This window comes from Loxodonta africana, chromosome 10 (genome assembly GCF_030014295.1).
Source record: "Loxodonta africana isolate mLoxAfr1 chromosome 10, mLoxAfr1.hap2, whole genome shotgun sequence".
In the NCBI taxonomy this organism is placed as follows: Eukaryota; Metazoa; Chordata; class Mammalia; order Proboscidea; family Elephantidae; genus Loxodonta; species Loxodonta africana.
The window spans coordinates 14,800,311-14,819,979 of NC_087351.1; the positions used below are offsets into that span (position 1 = coordinate 14,800,311).

At 45.2% G+C, this 19,669-nt stretch overlaps 1 protein-coding gene across 2 annotated transcripts in view; it reads left to right on the forward strand.

The window, feature by feature from the left end:
• Positions 1–19,669, forward strand: part of DNAJC17 (DnaJ heat shock protein family (Hsp40) member C17) — a 40,792-nt gene that overhangs the window by 285 nt on the left and 20,838 nt on the right. The gene's annotated exons all lie outside the window — the stretch shown is intronic.

A 19,669-nucleotide genomic window follows, 5' to 3' on the forward strand; every position in this document is an offset into this window, starting at 1 on the left:
GTTCGACCGGACGCTGGGCGGGAGCGAGGGGGGCCCGACGGCCTCAGAAGATGGGCTCCCAGACCTTTCCTGGGTCTGAGGGCCTCGAGGGGAGGGGCAGGGCGCACAGAGGACTCCTCGCGCCGCGTGACCGTGCTCTGTGGCCCCGGTCTGGGAGAGGCCCCGGGGTGAGCCTCCGGGGGAACCCTAGCCTCCTTTCTGCGCCTGCGCAGTCGCAGCCTCTGATTCCGCTTGACTGTGGACTGTAGCTGGAGGTGCTTCGTTCAGTTTCGATTGAAGGCACATTTCACTCCACTTAGAGCCTTGGGAGGAAGACAAGCCGGGTCTCAAGGCGCCCCCACTCTCACTTCATCCCCCCTTAGGATTGTGACCTATGACTCTGCCGGCTGTATTTTCTTTTCCAGCAAGCTCATTGACTCTTTTCAAGTAGTAGATGTTTAGGTGTTGTACTTCTTAGTGGGCCAAAAGAAGGAGGGTCAGAAGACTCAGGCAGGTAGCCCGGGGTTCCACAGGAAGGTTTTAATAATATACCAGGGAATGGGACACTGATCAAGACACTGACCAAACTGTACTTAAGATTTCTGTTCCGTTTTCCTGAATCATGGTGGCAGTTATAGCCTGGTTGGAAGGAGAGTCCAGTAATTCATTGGATGGAAATTAATGCCAGCTATTGCGCATTAGGAAACCCTGGTGGCGTAGTGGTTAAGAGCCACGGCCGCTAAGCAAAAAAGGTCGGCAGTTCAAATCCACCGGGCGCTCCTTGGAAACTCTATGGGGGAGTTCTACTCTGTCCTATAGGGTGGGTTTTTTGGGTTTAATGCCCATTAATGCCCTTGTGCTTCTGGGCTGCCCTGCTCATGGGCTGAATGAGCTGTGAGAAGCAGCAGCTCTGGGACAGAAAAGCTGTCCGCTTGCGCAGTACTTTCCACCGCAGCTACAGCTGAAATCAGAAGTAAGTTACAGCGATGCCTAAGACCCATTGCTATCAATTTCAACTCATAGACCCTGCAGGACAGGGTAGAACTGCCCTGTAGGGTTTCCAGGACTGTTGTCTTTATAGAAGCAGACTGCCACATCTTTTCTCCCATGGAGCCACTGGTGGGTTCAAACTGCTCGACCACTGTGCCAGCAAGGCTCCTTCAAGGATGTCTGCAGGGCACCAAAACCGTCTACTACATCCCTTACCAAAAAAAACAAACCCGTTGCCGTCTAGTCGATTCTGACTCATAGTGACCCTACATCCCTTATAAGTCATAAAATTGCAGTGTTAATAATGCCTAATAGGTATGTAATGCCTACTATGTGGTGTAGAGGTTAAGAGCTACAGCTGCTAACCAGGAGGTCAGCAGTTCAAATCCACCAGGTGCTCTTTGGAAAGCCTATGGGCCAGTTCTACTCTATCCTATAGGGTCACTATGAGTCAGAATTGACTTGATGGCAACAGGTTTTTGTATGTGCTGAAGTTGTTAAATCATTTAATTAGTACTTTATTAATACTGAGAAATTATTTGGGACATTTCACACCGGATCCATCCAGTGTGTTGGAACCCTGAAGCTGAGAACTCCTGATGAAGGCAATTGGGAGCCAGTGATGTATATATATAAAACTATATATATATATATAAAACTATATATATATATATATATAAAACTATATATATATATATACATACATACCTGTTGCTGTTGAGTCGATTCCAACTCACAGCGACTCTGTAGGACAGAGTAGAACTGCCCCATAGAGTTTCCAAGGAGCTCCTGGTAGATTCGAACCTTTTGATTAGCAGCTGTAATTTAATCACTGTGCCACCAGTGTTTCCATACATACATATATATATATATATATATATATGTAAAAACCAGAGAAGTAACATAATTGGATTTTTAAAGGAAATATTCAATATCAGTGTGCAGAATGGACACGGGCATGTGGGTGGAGGAGCTGCCGCGAGGGGGTCAGGTGGAGCTGTTGTCTAGGCAAGAGACCAATGCCTGAGCTGGGCAGAGGTGGTTGGAATCAAGAGCTCCCTTAGATGGGATAATGGATGTGTGAGAAGGTTCTTTGTAAAGGATAACAGTGCTAATATTTATGGGTTGCTTTCCATGTGCCAGGTCCTTCCCCTGCCTTTTAGTAGGGGAGGCAAGATTCATGCACAATTAACTACAATAAAAGGAGAACATGATAAGTCTTCTAAGACAAATACAAATAAAGTGTTGTGGATGTTCAGAGTAGGGTGAGATTACTTCTAATTTGGGAGGAGTTGGGGAAATAGAAGAGGCATTTGAGGCCTTGAAGGAAGGGCATAGTTTACCCATGTGGAAATGGAGGAAGGGCATTCCAAGAAAGGGGAGAGGAAAAAAAGAAAAAGGAGAGTATGTACAGTCCAATTTTTCTGGAGCATACACCAAGAAGAAAGGGTAAAAGAAGATAAAACTTGTAAAGTAGGTTGGGGCCTTTGAATACACTGGCTAGCTTCATAGTAATGCACACTTTTTGGTAGACAGCAAGAGAGACCTAGGTTCTGGTGTCCCTCCTCCTTGGGGGGGACAACACCTGTCACATTCTCTGGCGGCAACTGAATGTCTCCTAAACCTTGGTCATCTGGTCATATAGTCCGTGAGTTCTTAATTTTGGCCCACAGAAAGGTTCTAAGAGCTGCTTAAACCCTTGAAATCATGCATTATATGTTTTGTGCATTCATTTTGGGGCAGAGGAGGTAATTCTTATCCAAAAAAGGCCAATCTCCTTGTGTTACTGATGGTGAAACTGAAGCTCAGAAACTCAGGTTGTTAGTGACAGAATTGGAACTAGATCCCCTGATGCCCAACCCAGTCAGTGCTCTGTCCCCTGTGTCACCCTGGCCCTGTCACGCACCATATAGCCCAGTGGTAGTGATGGGTACCAACATCAGATTTAACTTCCGTTCAGGCCACGTCTCACAGTTCAAAGTCCATATATTCATCTCTCTACTTCTCTCCAGTTGGATGTTTCACAGGGGTCTAAACCTTACTACATTCAAAACTGAACTCTTGAACTTCCCTCTGGAAACCTGCTCCTTCGATGGACTTCCCATCTCAGTAAATCACCCAGCTACTCAAGCTGGAAACTCAGGGTCATTCTTGATCCCTTTTACCCTCTAACCCCTGCTATCTAGCCTGTCACTTATGCCCTGAGTCAACCTCCTAAATATTTCTCAAACCTGTTCACTTATCTCCTGTCCACCACTACCAGTCTAGCCCAAGCCACCACCAACTTCTAAGTGAACGATAAGGGCAGCCTGCCAACTTGTTTTCCTCCTTCAAATCTATTCTATCCCAGCTTATTGTCTCCCTCCAATATATTCTCACAGAAAATAGAATGATCTTGGTACTCCCTTAAACCCTCTGGCACTTATAATAAAAGCCCTGCATATATGCTTTCCCAAGCTCTGCCAAGAATGTTTTTCCTCCCCTTCTTTAACCTGGGTTACTTTTACTCATCTTCAGAACTAAGTGTAGATGGCACTTCCTTGCCTGTTATTTTCTTTCCAAGCACCCCATTCTTCTGCTTTCCAGCACCGTCTCAGCTTGCAATTATGTATACATTTGTGTAGTTACTTGTCTCATGTCTTCCCTCCGTCTGTACTCTCAGCTCTGATGACCAGATCTGGTCCTTTCACCTCATAGCAGCCCCTTACCTAGTGACTGGCACATCGTAAGTCTTAGTAAATACTTGTTAAATGGGAAGAATCAGGAGTCCTTTCTCAGGGCCTGACCTTCCTCAAAATATAAAATGAGGGAGTTAGGCAAACTTTGACTCCAGGGGTCAAACAGCCTGTTTTCTAAATGGTCCGTGAGAGTGGTTTTTACATTTTTAAAAGATTGTAGACAAAAACCAAGCAAAATGTGTGGTAAAGACCATTCAGGGCCTTGCAAAGCCTAAATTTTTTACTATCTGGCCTGTTACAGAAGTGTGCCAACCACGGCTAGAGTTAGGGACAAGTCCAACTCTACCGTTTTGTCTGTGGAGATAGTCCTTCTGCAAATGTTTTTCTTCATATCACACAAACCTGGGGGGCCTGAAGGGGACTAAACACCATCATTTGGGTGAATTTAGACAGTCCACAGTTCCTGAAGGTAGACATTTTTTTTGTTCCCTACTCCATCCCAGAGGAGTCAGGCAGGGCAGGGTGTTCCCGTCTTACAGGAATGTCTTGGGTTGAGGACCTAGGTTTGGGGTGGAAGTGCTCCTGGGGAGAGGACCTAAAACCAAACCAAACCTGTTGCTGTGGAGTTAATTCCCACTCATAGTGACCGTATAAGCCAGGGTAGAACTGTCCCATAGGGTATCTAAGGCTGTAATATTTATGGGAGCAGACTGCCATGTCTTTCTCCCACAGAGGTGAGTTCTAACTACCTTTTCAGTTAGAAGCTCAGGCCTTAACCACTGCCCCACCAGGGCTCCTCGGGGAGAGTATAATGGCCTGGGAATTCAGTGTCCTGCTAGAGCCTGAAGCAGTGAGCCCCAAACTCACTGTCTCTGTCAGGGCAGGGCAGCAAGGCCTGCCAAGGGGAAGAGTAGGTCGTCAATTAATGCCGTTTACAAACCCTCAAGAGATTCTGAAATAATTTTAGGAATTTGTTTCTGCCTACTTTCTTTTGGATGTCGGAAGAATCCCGGGAGAAGTGAGTTGCCTTCCTGATTACATCTCCTTCCTCATTAAATTTCAGTCTTGAATGTCTCAATACTCGCAGTTCCATTTTTTTTTCTCGCTTTCTCAAGTATAATTTTTGTTATTATTTTGAAACAATCTCAAATGTATAAAAATGTTGCAAGTACAGTACAAAGAACTTTTTTTCCCTGAACCATTCCAGAGTGACTTGCTAACCTAATGCCCCATCACCTCCCACCTCAATACTATTAGTGTGTATTTCCTACAAACGAGGGCCTTCTCCTATACAACCACACAGTACAATCATCAAAAGCAGGAAATTCACGTTGATACCTTACTACCATTTCATCCTTATTCAATAAGCTTCTTATTGTCCCAATACTGTCCTTTATAGCCAAAGGCTCTAATTCAGCGTTAATAGCACGTTGCATTTATTTACTGTGTCTCTTTAGTCTCCTTTAGTCGGCAAACGTTCCTGTCTTTCCTCGACTTCCGTGACGTTGGCATTTGAGGAGGATAGGCCAGTTACTGTGTGGCATGTCTCTATCATTTTGGGTTTGTCTGCCGCTTCCTCATACTTATATTGAGATTATACATTTTTGGCAGGAATATCACAGAAGTGATTCTGTTTTTCTCATGGCATCTGTCAGATGGCATGTGATTTCAATTTGTCCCGTTACTGCTTCTCCACTGTAAGGTTAGTCTTTTTCCTGTTTGTAATTAATAAGTGGAAACCCTGGTGCTGTAGTGGTTAAGTGCCATGGCTGCTAACCAAAGGGTCAGCAGTTCGAATCCGCCAGGCGCTCCTTGAAAACTCTATGGGGCAGTTCTACTCTGTCCTATAGGGTCGCTATGAGTTGGAATCGACTCGACAGCACTGGGTTTGGTTTTTTTTTTTTTTTTTTTTGGTAATTAGTAAGTATTTTGTGGGAGGTATTTTTAAACTATCTGAATATTCAATTCTTCATCAAACTTTCAATTTACTCATTCATTTATATCAGTATACCCGTTGCCATCAGGTCTGTTATAACTCATAGCAACTGTGTAGGACAGAGTAGAACTGCCCCCTAGAGTTTCCAAGGAGCACCTGGTGGATTGAACTGCCGACCTTTTGGTTAGCAGCTGTAGCTCTTAACCACTACACCACCAGGGTTTCCTATGTCAGTATGGACTCAGGGTTTCCTGTTTTATTCAGCGGGTTACTATCATTATCTATATGATGTTCCCAGAATTGGTAATGGGAGGCCCTTTAAGCTGGCTTATTATCCTGTTGTCATGATTCCTTCATCCTTTGAGGACTGCCTTGCCTTCTGGCACAGTAAGACGTTCCAAGCTCATCCTGTACTTTCTTTGCCCAAGCCCTGGAATCAGCCATCTCTCCAACAAGTCCTGGTTCTTTTTAGTGGAAAATGGAACTGTATTTAGAAACAGGGCTTCCGACTGGCTCCTTCCGGTTTGAACTTCTGCTAAGAATTTGTATGTCCACTCCAGATATACTGAATCAGAATCCCCAGGCGATTCTTATGTAAAATCAGTTTTGAGCACCACAGCTGTACTAGTGGTTCTCAGAATTCGTCCTTAACCAGCAGCATTAGCATCGCCTGGAAACTCGTTGGGCAGTTCATACCTACCAGCCACTCCACTGGAGAAAGATGTGGCGGTCTGCTTCCATAAGGATTTACAGCCTTGGAAACACTATGAGGCAGTTCTACTCTGTCTTACAGGGTTGCTATGAGTCAGAATTAACTCAACGACAGACATTGGGTTTTAGGGTTTGGAGAGCTTGTTAGAAATGTAAGTTCTCAGCAGGGGTTCAAACCAGAACAAACTGGTTCGAAGTCCTGTTTAGAAATCCAGGCCTGGGTGGTGGGTGTGCTCAACACTGTTCGGGAATCACTTCTCAGGCCCTGTCAGTGGCCAGAACTTGGGAATATGTATGCGTATGTATGGCTGTGTGAGTATATTTACATCTACAATAATTTCTGCATCTATCTGTATCTACGTATTAGAAACTATGAGTTCACACCAATACCTTCAATTCTATTCCGACACCAGAGTTCATTCTAGTTTTCTCCTTTTCTATATTTGTAACTCCCTTCTCTGACAGTGAAAAACCTAGCTGCCAATATTCTTAATAAAAACCAGTTGCCTTCTAGTTATTTCAACTCATGGTGACCCCATGTGTGTCAAAGTACAGTTGTGCTCCATCGGGTTTTCAGTGGCTGATTTTTTGGAAGTAGATCTCCAAGTCTTTCTTCTGAGGAACCTCTAGCTGGACTTGAGCCTCCAACCTTTTGGTTTGCAGCCATTTGCGCCACCCAGAACTAATATCCTTTAAATATTTTTATCAGTTCCTCTGTATCTCCTATTACTTTCTTCCCATTACCTCCCCTGGCCTCTCCGCATTCCAGTCAAGCTCTGACACCCCGTGCCAGGCTGCTCCCCTGTGTGGGCACCTTCCTCACCTCTCTCTGGCTCCAGCACCCCACACCAGGTCACATCTCCCCCTCCCACGGGTACCCTCTTCAGTCCAATCAGGCTTGGATATGCCTTCCTAGACTGTCCCCCCGTGAACACCTTCCTCAGTTGTCTCCGGCTCTTACCCCTGTTGGCCACTTCTTCATGTGGACATCCTCCTTACCTACTTGGGCTCCAATCCCTCGAGGCGAGTCCCTCTCCTATGTGGATGCCCTTCTTTTTTTTTTATTAATTTTTATTAAGCTTCAAGTGAGCATTTACCATTCCAATCAGTCTGTCACATGTAGGTTTACATACATCTTACTCCCTTCTCCCACTTGCTCTCCCCCTATTGAGTCAGCCCTTACAGTCTCTCGTTTCGTGCCAATTTTGCCATCTTCCCTCTCTCTCTATCTTCCCATCCCCCCTCCAGTCAAGAGTTGCCAACACACTCTCCAGTGTCCACCTGATTTAATTAGCTCTCTCTTCATCGGCATCTCTCTCCCCCCCACTGACCAGTCCTTTTCATGCCTGATGATTTGTCTTCGGGGATGGTTCCTGGCCTTTGTCATCAGACGTTCTGGGGAGCATTGTCTCTGGGATTCCTCTAGTCTCAATCATACCATTAAAAATTAGGTATGTTCTTTTCATGAGAATTTGGGGTCTGTATCCCATTGGTCTCCTTTTCCCTCAGGAGTTGTCTGTTGTGTGTGGATGCCCTTCTTAACCTGCCCAAGCCCTCACGCCCTGTGCCAGGCTTCCTCAGCTCCCCCACCTCACACAGATGCCTGCCTGGCTCAGTGCACCTCAGGGCTTTTAGGCATTTGATCAGGAACGGAAGGAAAACGGGAGACATACAATTATAAAAAGTAGGTTCTCAATGTAAAAAAATTGAAAAACAGAAAAAGAAATCACTCATAATCCCATTACCCAAAGATAACCATTATTAACTTTTTGGTATATGTGTCCTTTTAGTTTCTTTCTCCCACATAGAAATAGGGATATAGATACACACACATTTTTACATATTTTGTCTGGGTTTAAAAAAAATTTTTTATGTAGTGTTTTAGGTGGAAGTTTACACAGCAAATTAGGTTTCCATTTAACAATTTTTGTACAAATTGTTCCAAGCCATTGGTTACAGTTTTTACAATGTGTCAACATTCTGGTTATTTCCATGCTGTTTGTTCTGTTTCCATTGATCTGGCTTCCCTTCTCCTTGCCTTCTTATCTTTGCTTCTGGGTAAATGCTGACGGTTTGGTCTCATGTAGTTAATTGTTTAAAGGGGCATCCTGTGTGTATGTGTGCGTGCATGTGTGTGTGTATCTTGTGAACAGTTTTTATTTGTGAACAACTTCTATCAATAAATATTTTTCTCTGTTTAGATTTTTAAAGAAGAAATCTTGATGGTTTCAGCCTCACCGAGACGGCAGTGAGCCTACACTCGTGTATCTTTCCTGTGAGGGAAACCAGCCTGCACATGTGGTCCCCCTTTGCAGACGTAAACCTGCTGCCTCCTGGCAAAGTTTAGACCTTCTCAGTCGTGGAGCCCTAGCACCAGGCCTTGTTGCTAGTGCTTTTCGTTCCCACCTCGCTTGTTTAATGTCTAATTTGAGTGTCTTCCTGGGGCATCTGTTTTGGGCACCCCAGGGCTGTATTAAGTATAGGTGTTGCAGCTTCCACACCCCTGTGAGCAGGCGATTTTGGTCCTTTGCCACCAGCCATTGTTGCCACTGCCCCTTGAGGAGACCTAGGCAAGGTTTCTGCATCACGTCCACACCTGCTCCAGCCAGGGAATCGCCAGCAGCAGGTTCCTAGGACCTGCTGAGGAGCAGTACCTCTGTCTTGTCTTTCCTGGCCTGAACTAACATTTTTTGTGCTGCATGTTTTTTCTTTGTAGTTGTTTATCCAACTGTTATCAGCATTTCAACTTAGATGTCTGTTGACATCTCCAGACTGAATCCCTCACCCCCTCCCAGCCTGTGTCCACTCCATTGTTACCCATCTCATTATGTAAATGCCAACTCAATTCTTGTATTGCTCAGGCCAAAATTTTGGGAGCTGTCCTTGGCTCCTCTCTTTCTCTTATACCCCATATCCATGTGATCCGCAAATCCTGTCTACCCTACCGTCCACATATATCCGGAACTGGATTGACCACATCTTACCACCTTCCGCCTTGACCACTCCAATTCAAGCTACCGTCGCCTCTCACCAGGTGGCTGTAGTAGCCTACTATTTCTCTCCTTTTATTTCTCTGCTTGCCCCCTGGAGCCTCTTTTCCACTCAGCAGCAGGAGTGAGCCTTTCAGAATATAAGTCAGATCTAGTCACCTCTGCTCAAAACTCCCCACTGGCTTCTCATCAGACTTACATAAAACCCGAGGCTCTTAGGCTGGCCCTTGAGGCCCTTCTTGGGTCTCCTATGTCATCTCCTAGCATTTCCCCCCTTGCTCACTGTGCTCTAGCCATGTGAGTCCTCCTGGGATGTTTTTTTCAAACTCTTCAAACACATTCATGCTTCAAGGCCTTTGCACTTGCTGATCTGCTTAGAACTTTCTCCAGGTAGCTGCAGATCTCATTCCCACAGTTCACCTAGCTCTGCATTCAAATATCACTCCCTCAGAGAGGCTTTTCATGGCCACCCACACCCTTACTCTGCTGTATATGTCTAAGCAGTACATATTGTTGTTGTCACTAGGTGCCGTTGAGTTGGTTCCGATGCATAGCCCCCTCATGTACAACGGAACAAGCTTTTGAGTCATAATGCAAAATTCCCTTTTGGAAAGATTGTACCAATTTATGCTCCCACTTAGTAGTTACGAGATGGCCCATGTCCCTGCTCGGCGGCCACCTTCCTGACCCTTGAAAGCAGATGCTCTATGCCCAGCGCCTTGCCCGGAGCACGCACACAATGAACACTTGCCAAATCAAACTTTACAGTATTCTCCCTGGTTCTCTTTAGCCTCCTTTCCCTGGTCTCCATGTGTGTTTTAGAGAAGGATAGAAACATTGTCCATAAACAACATCTGATTCCACATTTTAAGTGCCTACTGTGTGCCAGTCTCTGAGTGTGGTGCTAGGACCACAAATACGAAGAGAACTGACCTCCAAGCCTTGTCTGCTCCCAGCTTCTCCGTCTCTTGCTCCTATGGCCTATGATTTTGAAATGCAGAGGCTAAAGTTGGTAATTCCCCTAGAAGTTGACATTTTCTGATCAGCTGACGATTTCCTAAAGAGTGCAACTTGCTGCAGAAAGTAATAATTTTTATAACTAATCTTAACAAGTACGGCCCAGAATGATTACTTGTTATATCCACCGCGTGTTGAGAATAGATGGAAATCCTAAAACAGAACATTGAGCAACGCTGGGAGTTGTGAACGTACCTGTGTAATCAATCACCTTTATACTTAGGAGCAGTTAGAGTTAAGAAAGTGGGCTTTGGAGTCAGACTGCCTGGTTACTGGCTCCGTGACTCACCAGTTTGCAGCCTCTCTATGCCTTGGTTTCCTCATCTGCAAAATGGGAATAATGATAGGTCCCTACTTGATAGCATTGTTGTGAGACCTGATCCAGGTAAATCACTTAGTACAGCGCCTGGAGCAAAGTGAGCACTCAGTCCACTTGGTGTTGTCGTTGTTATCCCCCTATCCGTACATGCTAAGCTTTAAGGTCAAATATAAATCTCCCACAGCTCACATCCGAGGTTGCCCTCTCCGCCTCACCCCTTCCTCATTCCAGCCCTGACAGACAGATCAGTGCTGACATACCTAACAATGCGCCAGTGATTCTCAGTGAGGAGCAGTCAGTGTAGAAAGGGGTAGGGAGTCATGTAGAATAAAGCTGAGGATCACAAGCGTTTACTAGTTAGTTCAGATCAACAGATTAGTGGAGTATATTACTCTGGGCGAGGTACTGGGTGGGCATGGTGAGGCTTGGAGCTGAATAGGCCATCACTCTGCTTTCTGACCGCTCACACTGACAGCCGTGAATTCTGAGGCAGGATGAAAGAGGTTCAGTTAAAGTAGATAAGGAAAGTGCTGTAGGAATTGAGAGGAAGACATGATTCATATGACTGAAAGAATCAGGGAAGGCTTCCCTGAGGAGGTGTTTTTATGCAAGACCTTGAGGGCTGAAAAGAATATATTGCGGCAGAGTTAGAGGTCTCCTTTTTTTCCCCAGGAGAACGGAGGTTCAGAGAGGTTTTGAAGCTTGCCTGAGACCGCCCAGGCTATGAGTGAGTGTCAGGCTGGGACTGGGGCCCAAGTTTTATATTCTTTCCACTCCTCTGCAGCCTCTCTCTGTCTTTCTCTTCTGTCACCAGCAGCCTGGCCTTTCTTTGAAGCCCTTGGAAGGGTGTGTAATGCACTCCGTGGGGTGTGTATTACTCAGTGAAGCCAGCTGCTTGAAATGCATTTTGTTAAGCTCCTTCAAGACTCACATTTTAAGTCTGTTTACTGGGAAAACTACCAGAGGAACTTAGGACTGATGCTTGCAGGGAGTTTATGTTCTAACATGTGAGTTAAGTTACTTTGGGAAAAGACTAAACTGTCTGTGCGCTAGGCAATACGTGTAAGCTACGGATTTCTGGTACACCCTAGAACGGTACCCACTAACATTGTTTCTTATGAATTTAAGAAGAGTAGGTTTTTGGGGACATGAAGAGGACAGAGAAGGGCGTGAAGGAGCCGCGTGAGCATGAAAGCACAGAAATAAAAGTGCCTGGAATTTGTTGAGGGTGCAGCCGGAGATGAATCTGAAAAATGTGGTGTGTTTGGGCCTCTAAGGCCCTGTAATGATTAGACTTGGCTCTATGGGCACCTGGAAGCCATTTCTGGATCTGAGGTGTGCCTGACTCAGTCTACTGTCTCCAACAGGATCCTTTCCCAAAGCTTCCTATCTCCAGACAGGGCACTGAGGCCTCGTAGCTGGTCAACGAGCCTGGTTTCACGTTCGGAGAGTTGCTCATTCACCAGGGGCCTGACTGATGCTGGGTGGTTCTGGGAGCCAGCCCTCCAGTCCTCTCGGTATCTCTCTGATGGTTAACTCGCTCGGGTTTGGTTGTCTGGCTGAAACGAGGCTCTGAAGTTTTTAAGTTACTTCACTGCCTGTAAGTCAAAAGGAATGATTTGTTTTGTTTGTAAGCTGTAAGCTATTCATTAGCATTCAAGATAATAGCTCACATTTATATGACACTAAAGTGCCTTCACAGAAATTATCTCATTTGAGGTGATCTTCAAAACAAGCCTGTGAGGTAGGCAAGGCCTATTAGCTCCAGTTTATAGGTGAGCTTAGACTCAAAGAGTCGCATTGATTTGCCCGGTGTAAGATGGCTAGTTAAGGCAGGGCTACTGTGCAAACCCGGATTTTCTGCTCCTTTTTCAGGCCTTTTTCCATGACCCATACTTCGAGAGAAATGAGGGTGACGAGAGACGGGCCTGTGGGCCTCAGAAAGCCTCCCAACTCCATTTGTGACACAGATGGAGATTGGAGTCTGTCAGTGAAGCTGTACAATGCAAGTCCACACTCAGCAGATAGAAGCCAACCTGGATAGCCTGAGGAAGTGTGTTAAAATCTGTGTTAAAACCAGTACAGTGCCATGGTGGGGCTTGCTACCAACATCACAAAACAATTTGTGTATAAATTTTTGCATGAGAAACTATTTGTGCTATAAACCTAAAGCACAATTAAAACAAAAACCTACTACAGTGCAGTTTCCATTTCAGCTAAGGTGGCATTCAAAATATTATTTTTGTGCATATCAACTTTCACAATTTTTGTTGTTCCCAACTATTGTACTTAGCTATTTTTCTTTAAATCAACTCACTTCTTCTTACTAATATAAGTTTGTTTGTAAAGGAAACCAGGCCCTGTGCACGTCCCAGTTGTTCCAGGCTGCACAGCTCATTCTCCTGAGCCCGGACCCTGGGCTGGTTAGCAGCCTGGGCTAGATGTCTGCGTCAGGTCCGGGTTGTCCTACAATCGTCTAGATACCACCAGTAGAGCTACATTTTGGGAGTGTTGAGCTGAAGGGATTGGTCTAGAAGGTGGCTGGCTTCCTGCTCGCCGTAAGAACAATCCATGCTTCTGTAGTGACCAGGCATTTGGGCATTTCTCTGTCGTGCTATCTCAGTGTGGGCCCCAGCTTGAAAGAAATGCAAGTGACTGAACTTTCAGGCAGAGGAGGCTTTTAGGTAAGAGCTCTGTGGTTTACTTCCTGCCTGGGACATCAGGCAGCCACGTAACCTCTGATGTTGGGGCCAGTGAGGAGATGAGATCTCTGCCTCCCCCGGGCTTGGGAAAAATTACCGCCCAGGCCGTGATTACTAACTGTTCGCATTACTGGAACCTGGCCTGGTAATGAATGTCTAGCTGATTCACCAGCTGGTTGGTTTCTTCATTCGCTACCTGTTGTCGGCTAGAGCTGCTGTGTGTTCTCCTTATCTGAGCCCAGTCTGTCAGCCTGGTTTTTGAGAACTGGGCCTAATTACTTGTACCAACTGGCTCCAACTATTATTACAAGAAAGGACAGCACCCTGTTTAAAAATCATGATCTCTTCTTTGCAGGATGAGGAACCCTGATGGCAATGTGGTTAAAGTCCTCAGCTGCTAACCAAAAGGTCAGCAGTTCGAACCCCCCCTGCTCTGCAGGAGGAAGATATGGCTGCCTGCTTCTGTAAAGATTTCAGCCTTGGAAACTCTATGAGGCAGTTCTACTTTGTCCTGTAGGGTCGTTTTGAGTTGGAATTGGGTTTAGGGTTTCTTTGTAGGGCACCTCAGTGGTGTCACTAGGGTTGGTGTCACCCAGTGTGGTAACTCCCCCCGTGCTAATTTACCACAATACACCAAATAGTGTAGCTAAAATCCTAGAAATTTTGACAGAATCAGCAACCATAAAAACACCGACAGCAGTGGAAACAGCGCCTGCTTGTAGTGCAAGCAGAGGACACCAGGTAATCAGAGCCTGATTGTGATCGGGTGATAACGACAGCTCTGACTGGGGCGCGTTGGAAGGTTCAAAAAGTAAATTAGCACAGAGTTTTAGCCTTGTTGGCATACTGATACATGGAAGCTGGGCTTAGGAAAATTTTTTGTTGTTATAACTGTAGGGATATTTTTATAAAAATCATAAATTTCGTCTGAAACACTGCACAAAAAAATTTATAGGCAGTCATTTGGCGTCACCTCCTCTGACAGTGTCACCCAGTGGGTCTGCACCCCCCTAGTGACGCCACTGGGGCACCTTTTTTCAAGTTAATGATGACTGTTTTCCATTTATTGGCCCCCTCAGCGCCTTGCTTTTTTGGGTGTGTCAGAGTTCATTCCCCTCGGGAGGTGAAACTGAAGACAAGTGGGTCATCGGAAGCTCCTCTGTGTGCCTGGGGCAAAGCCCAGAGGAGGCGGCAGGAAACCCAGCTCCCAGCCCCCTCCCTGCTCTGGGCTTCTGTTGCTGCAAGTGGTAGAACCAGTTACAGGGCTTCGGAGCTTCCGTGAGAAGGGCTGGGTGTCTGCTAACTCCTTACTCATTCTTGCCCTCTGATGTGGGCTGTGGGGGATAACCTAGTTCCTCCTGTGGTTCTTTTGGTAGTCTGCTATAGTGATTTCTTCCCTTTTTAAGACTTGGTTTTTCAAGAGGAGGTATATTAGCAGGTAGAAAGGGAAATTTTGAAATGGTGGTAAAGCCTCCTAGGATGCAGACAGCCCCCACTTCCTTCTCCTCAGTGGGCCTGAAGTAATTGCACAAAGTTGAAGTCTTCTAAATGTGTTTTGGCTGAGAACACATAAATGTTTGCACCTTTCTTTCAGTAGATACTTACTGTGTGCCTAGGTTAAAAGCTACAGTGGCTAACCAAAAGGTCAGCAGTTCAAATCCATCAGCCACTGCTTGGAGACCCTGTGGGGCAGTTCTACTCTGTCCTACAGGGTCTTTATGAGTCAGAATCAACTTGACTGCAATGGAGTACGGGGACTGAGTGCCCAGTGTTGCAGAGTGCAGTATTCTGGGCCCTGAGAATAAGTCATACTCCCTGCTCATTTGCTTTATTTGTAGGGGAAACCTCCATTGCTCCCTAGGGTGCCCGTATGCTCTCATTTGAGGTTATCAGTATAACCAGTGTATCTGTTTTTCCAGACCATGTCAGCAAAGAAAGAGCAGATAAGGTGCACTTCTAGGGAAGTGCTGGCATCAGATACATCCTAGCAGAGGCTAACTAGGAAAGAGATAGAAAAGCTATAAAAAAGAAAGAAAAGAATCTAAGATTTAGCCCCTCAGGGAAGCATAGGAAAAGCATCCTAGCAGCACCTGAACATGTTGTTGTGCTCAGTAGTTTATGCTCTGGATGACGGCCCTGAGACACTGACAACAGGCCAAACTCAAGTCGTGTCTCAGGTTGGAGAAGGGGAGGTGGTAGGCAGGGGCATTTTAGAAGGCCATTAGGACAAAGTCCAAACTTCTGTAAAATAGAGTGTATATCCATCTGAGATCCTTGTCCTTCTGGAGCTTGGCCCTTGGAGATAGTCTGATTTTCAGAAAAACCATGGTCTGGACAGGGGGCGTTGGATGGGAAGCCCCAAACTGTCACCCAGTGAAGTCTCAGGAAATGCAGATGAGTCTTTCCAAGTGCTAGAGGGACTGAGGGGAAACCTATAGTTATAGAAGGGAAGTGACCAAGTGTAAGAAATCTAGTAGCCTTGCCAACTTCTCTGGGCACTTCTACTCCACCTCAGTGATCCCAGAACTGCGACTTAGTGTCATAGAAAAGCTTCCAACCCCAATTCCTGGGATGAGACAGTCCCGCCTTTATCTTACATCGTTATGTGTGTGGTCCCTCTATTTCTTGTCCTTTTGAAAGTTCCTCTCCTTTCTAACCTTATCGTTATTACTGTTGCTCAGTTCCAATGCACAGCGACCCCATGTGATAGAGTAAAACTGTCCCATAGGGTTTTCTTGACTGTAATCTTTATGGAAGCACATTGCCAGGTCTTTTTCCTGTGAAGCTGCTGGTTGGGTTCCAACCACCAACCTTTTGGTTAGCAGCTGAGAGCTTAGCCATTGTGTCCCTGGGCACCTTATCATTGTTGTTAGGTGCCATCAAGTCATTTCTGACTCATAGCAGCCCTGTGTACAACAAAATGAAACACCGCTCGGTCCTGCACCATCCTCACAATTGCGGCTGTGTTTGAGCCCATTGTTGCGTCCACTATGTCAATCCATCTCGTTGAGGATCTTCCTCTTTTTCCATAATCCTCTCCTTTACCAAGCATGATGCCCTTCTCCAGGGACTGGTTCCTCCTAATAACATGTCCAAAGTACATGAAGTCTCACCATCCTTGCTTCTAAGGAGCATTCTGGTTTTACTTCTTCCAAAACAGATTTGTTCATTCTTCTGGCAGCCCATGGTGTATTCAGTATTTCACCAGCACCATAATTCAAAGGAGTCAATTTTCTTGGTCTTCCTTATTCATTGCCCAGCTTTTGCATGCATATGAGGTGAATGGAAACGCCATGGCTTGGGTGGGGCGCACCTTAGTCCTTAGCACCTTGCTTTTTAATACTTAAAAGAGGTCTTTTGAAGCAGATTTGCCCAATGCAATATGTCATTTGATATCTTGATTGCTGCTTCCATGGGGGTTGATTGTGGATCCAAGTAAAATGAAATCCGTGACAACTTTCTCCATTTATCACCATGTTATTGGTTCAGTTGTGAGGAGTTTTGTTTTTTTTTATGTTGAAGTGCAATCCATACTGACCACTGTAGTCTTTGATCTTTATCAGTAAATGCTTCAAGTCCTCTTCACTTTCAGCAAGCACAGTTGTGTCATCTGCATAAAGCAATTTGTTAATCAGTCTTTTCCAATCCTGATGCCTCGTTCTTCATATAGTCCACCACCCCACCACCCAACCCACTGCCGTTGAGTCAATTCCAACTCATAGCGACCCTATAGGACAGAGTAGAACTGCCCGATAAGAGTTTCCAAGGAGTGCCTGGCAGATTTGAACTGCCGGCCTCTTGGTTAGCAGCTGTAGCACTTAACCACTACGCCACCAGGGTTTCCTCATATAGTCCAGCTTCTCCAGTTACTTAGCATACAGCTTGAGCAAGTATGGTGAAAGGATACAACCCTGATGCACACCTTTCCTCATTTTAAACCACACGGTGTTCCCTTATTCTGTTAGAAGGACTGCTTCTTGGCCTATGTACATGTTCTGCGTGAGCACAATTAAGTGTTCTAGAATTCCCGTTCTTCTCAATGTTATCTGTAATTTGTTATGATCCACACAGTCGACTGCCTTTGCATAGTCAACAAAACACAGGTGAACATCTTTCTGGTATTCTCTGCTTTCAGCCAAGATCCATCTGACATCAGCAATGACATCCCTAACTCCACGTCCTCTTCTGAATCTGGCTTGAATTTCTGGCAGTTCCCTGTCGATGTACTGCTACAACTGTTTTTGAATTATCTTTGCACATTTCATTTTAATACTTTACTTTGTCTTCTTGAGCTGCCATATCTTCCATTCAGCTCTTTTACTTCATCATTTCTTCTATTTGCTTCAGCTACTCTGCATTCAAGAGCAAGTTTCAGAGTCTCTTCTGTATTCATTTTGATCTTTTCTTTCTTTCCTGTCTTCTTTATCATAAAACCAAAATCAATCTTCTTGCCGTTGGTTAGCAGCTGTAGCTCTTAACCACCTGCCAAAGCCTAAGGCCACCTGATACATTCCAGTGCACAGTGGTTAAGAGCTCGGCTGCTAACCAAAAGGTCGGTAGTTCGAATCCACCAGCTGCTCCTGGAAACCCTATGGGGCAGTTCTACTCTGTCCTATAGGGTCCCTATGAGTTGGAATCGACTTGATGGCAATATGTTTCCTTATCATAGTTAATAAAAAACTGTACATTTTTACCCTGAAACTAGCCTCTTAAGCTGCTGATAAGTAAGGTTGTTTAACAGTAAACAATCTTGACACCAGAAGCTTTTTCAAAGGCCTGCTTTCGACAGTTGTGTTTACATATCGAGAAGTTCTTTTGGCAGCAGTCACTCCAGGAGGGTTGGGTAAAGTTGGGAATCCAGTTTGTAGCATAAAGTACCAAACTCCAGGCCAACTGGTTGGAAGTCAAAACTGGCCTTCTGGGCTAAAACCAAGGAACGGGCCCTGCCCAGGGTAGGCTTAGCAGCTAAATATGGCAATAACTAGTTAATCAGGCCAGACACACTTGACCAGCATTCTTAGGCCAGTTGGGTTTTGGTTCACAGCCACTGTGGAAGATCTCAGGCTACCTACCATTGCCCTGTACTCTTTGAGTGAGAATATTTCAAGCCCCTGGAGGCTAACTAAAGATTGAATTTTAGGACTACCACCCGGGAGACTTAAAACCAACCCCGTCCACCTAGAGAACAAGTCAGATTTGCCTGGGCCCACTGTGGACCCAGCCAAGTCCATCCCTGGATTTCCTGTTAGGAACTGGATCAGGGTCAGAGTTGACCTCCCTCATAGGGAGCCTGGAAGGTCTGGTTTGGCCTAAAGTAAGGGACTCCTAGGTCCATAGCAGTCTGTTGGCTCACTTAGAAGACTCTTAGGCGCATTTCATCAAGCAGGCCATATTCTTTATAAGAATCAGGAAAGGAAATGGCCTGTTTGGCTGACAGAAGGGAATTTAGGAAAAAGACTGGTTATTGCTAACTGAAGACACATTTACCAGCTGAAGTAACTCAGCCTTCCAGGGTGGACAAGGGAGAGGTCTGGGAGCTTACATTGAGAGCCCAGATTCTGTTGGTACTTCATTCACACGGTCATTTCCTTTAATCCTCACAACAGCCTATATGTAGGGATCATTATCCTCACTTGGTAGCTGAAAAGGGAAAGGCCAAGTGAGGTATCTAAGGCTGAGTGAAATTCAGTCATCTGCCCAAGGTCGTTCAAGTATGTGGACGATTCACAATTTGAAAACACAGCTGTGAGAACCTTCTCTGTCACAGTGAACCATGCTGTCTCCTAGCTTGGTGCAGTGGAAAGAAGCTAGACAACCTTGTTTATTTGCTTGTTTTGTTAACAGTTTGTTTTCCTCATGCAAAAAGTAATACATTTATCGTAGAAAATAAAAATCAAATTTAATCCTCTCTTCCAGAGATATTTTTATACTTTCTTATTTTCATTTGGCAGGGATGAAAGTCTGGGCTCCCTCTGGCAAGGTGGAAGTCTAGGCTCCCCACTTGGCCTTTGATGGTGTGGGTGGGGGTGGAGACCACAGTCTATTTCTGTGGTGTTTGGCTGGAGTGGAGGGTCGTTATCTAAAATAACGACTGCATGGTTTTTCATGGAATGACTTTTCAGTATCATCATTTACTTAACCTCTCTTTTTGTCACATTTTCTTCATCCTTAGGGTCATTTTGAGGGTTAATTAAGTTAACGTATGTAAAGCGCTTTAAACCGGGGCTCCCTACTGTTGTATAGGGTCTGGCTACTATTTTTGTTATTGTTTTGAAATTGTAATTATTTCTGACTGTATTATGAATAATGCTACAATGAACAGCACTGTTTATAAATATTGTTTGACT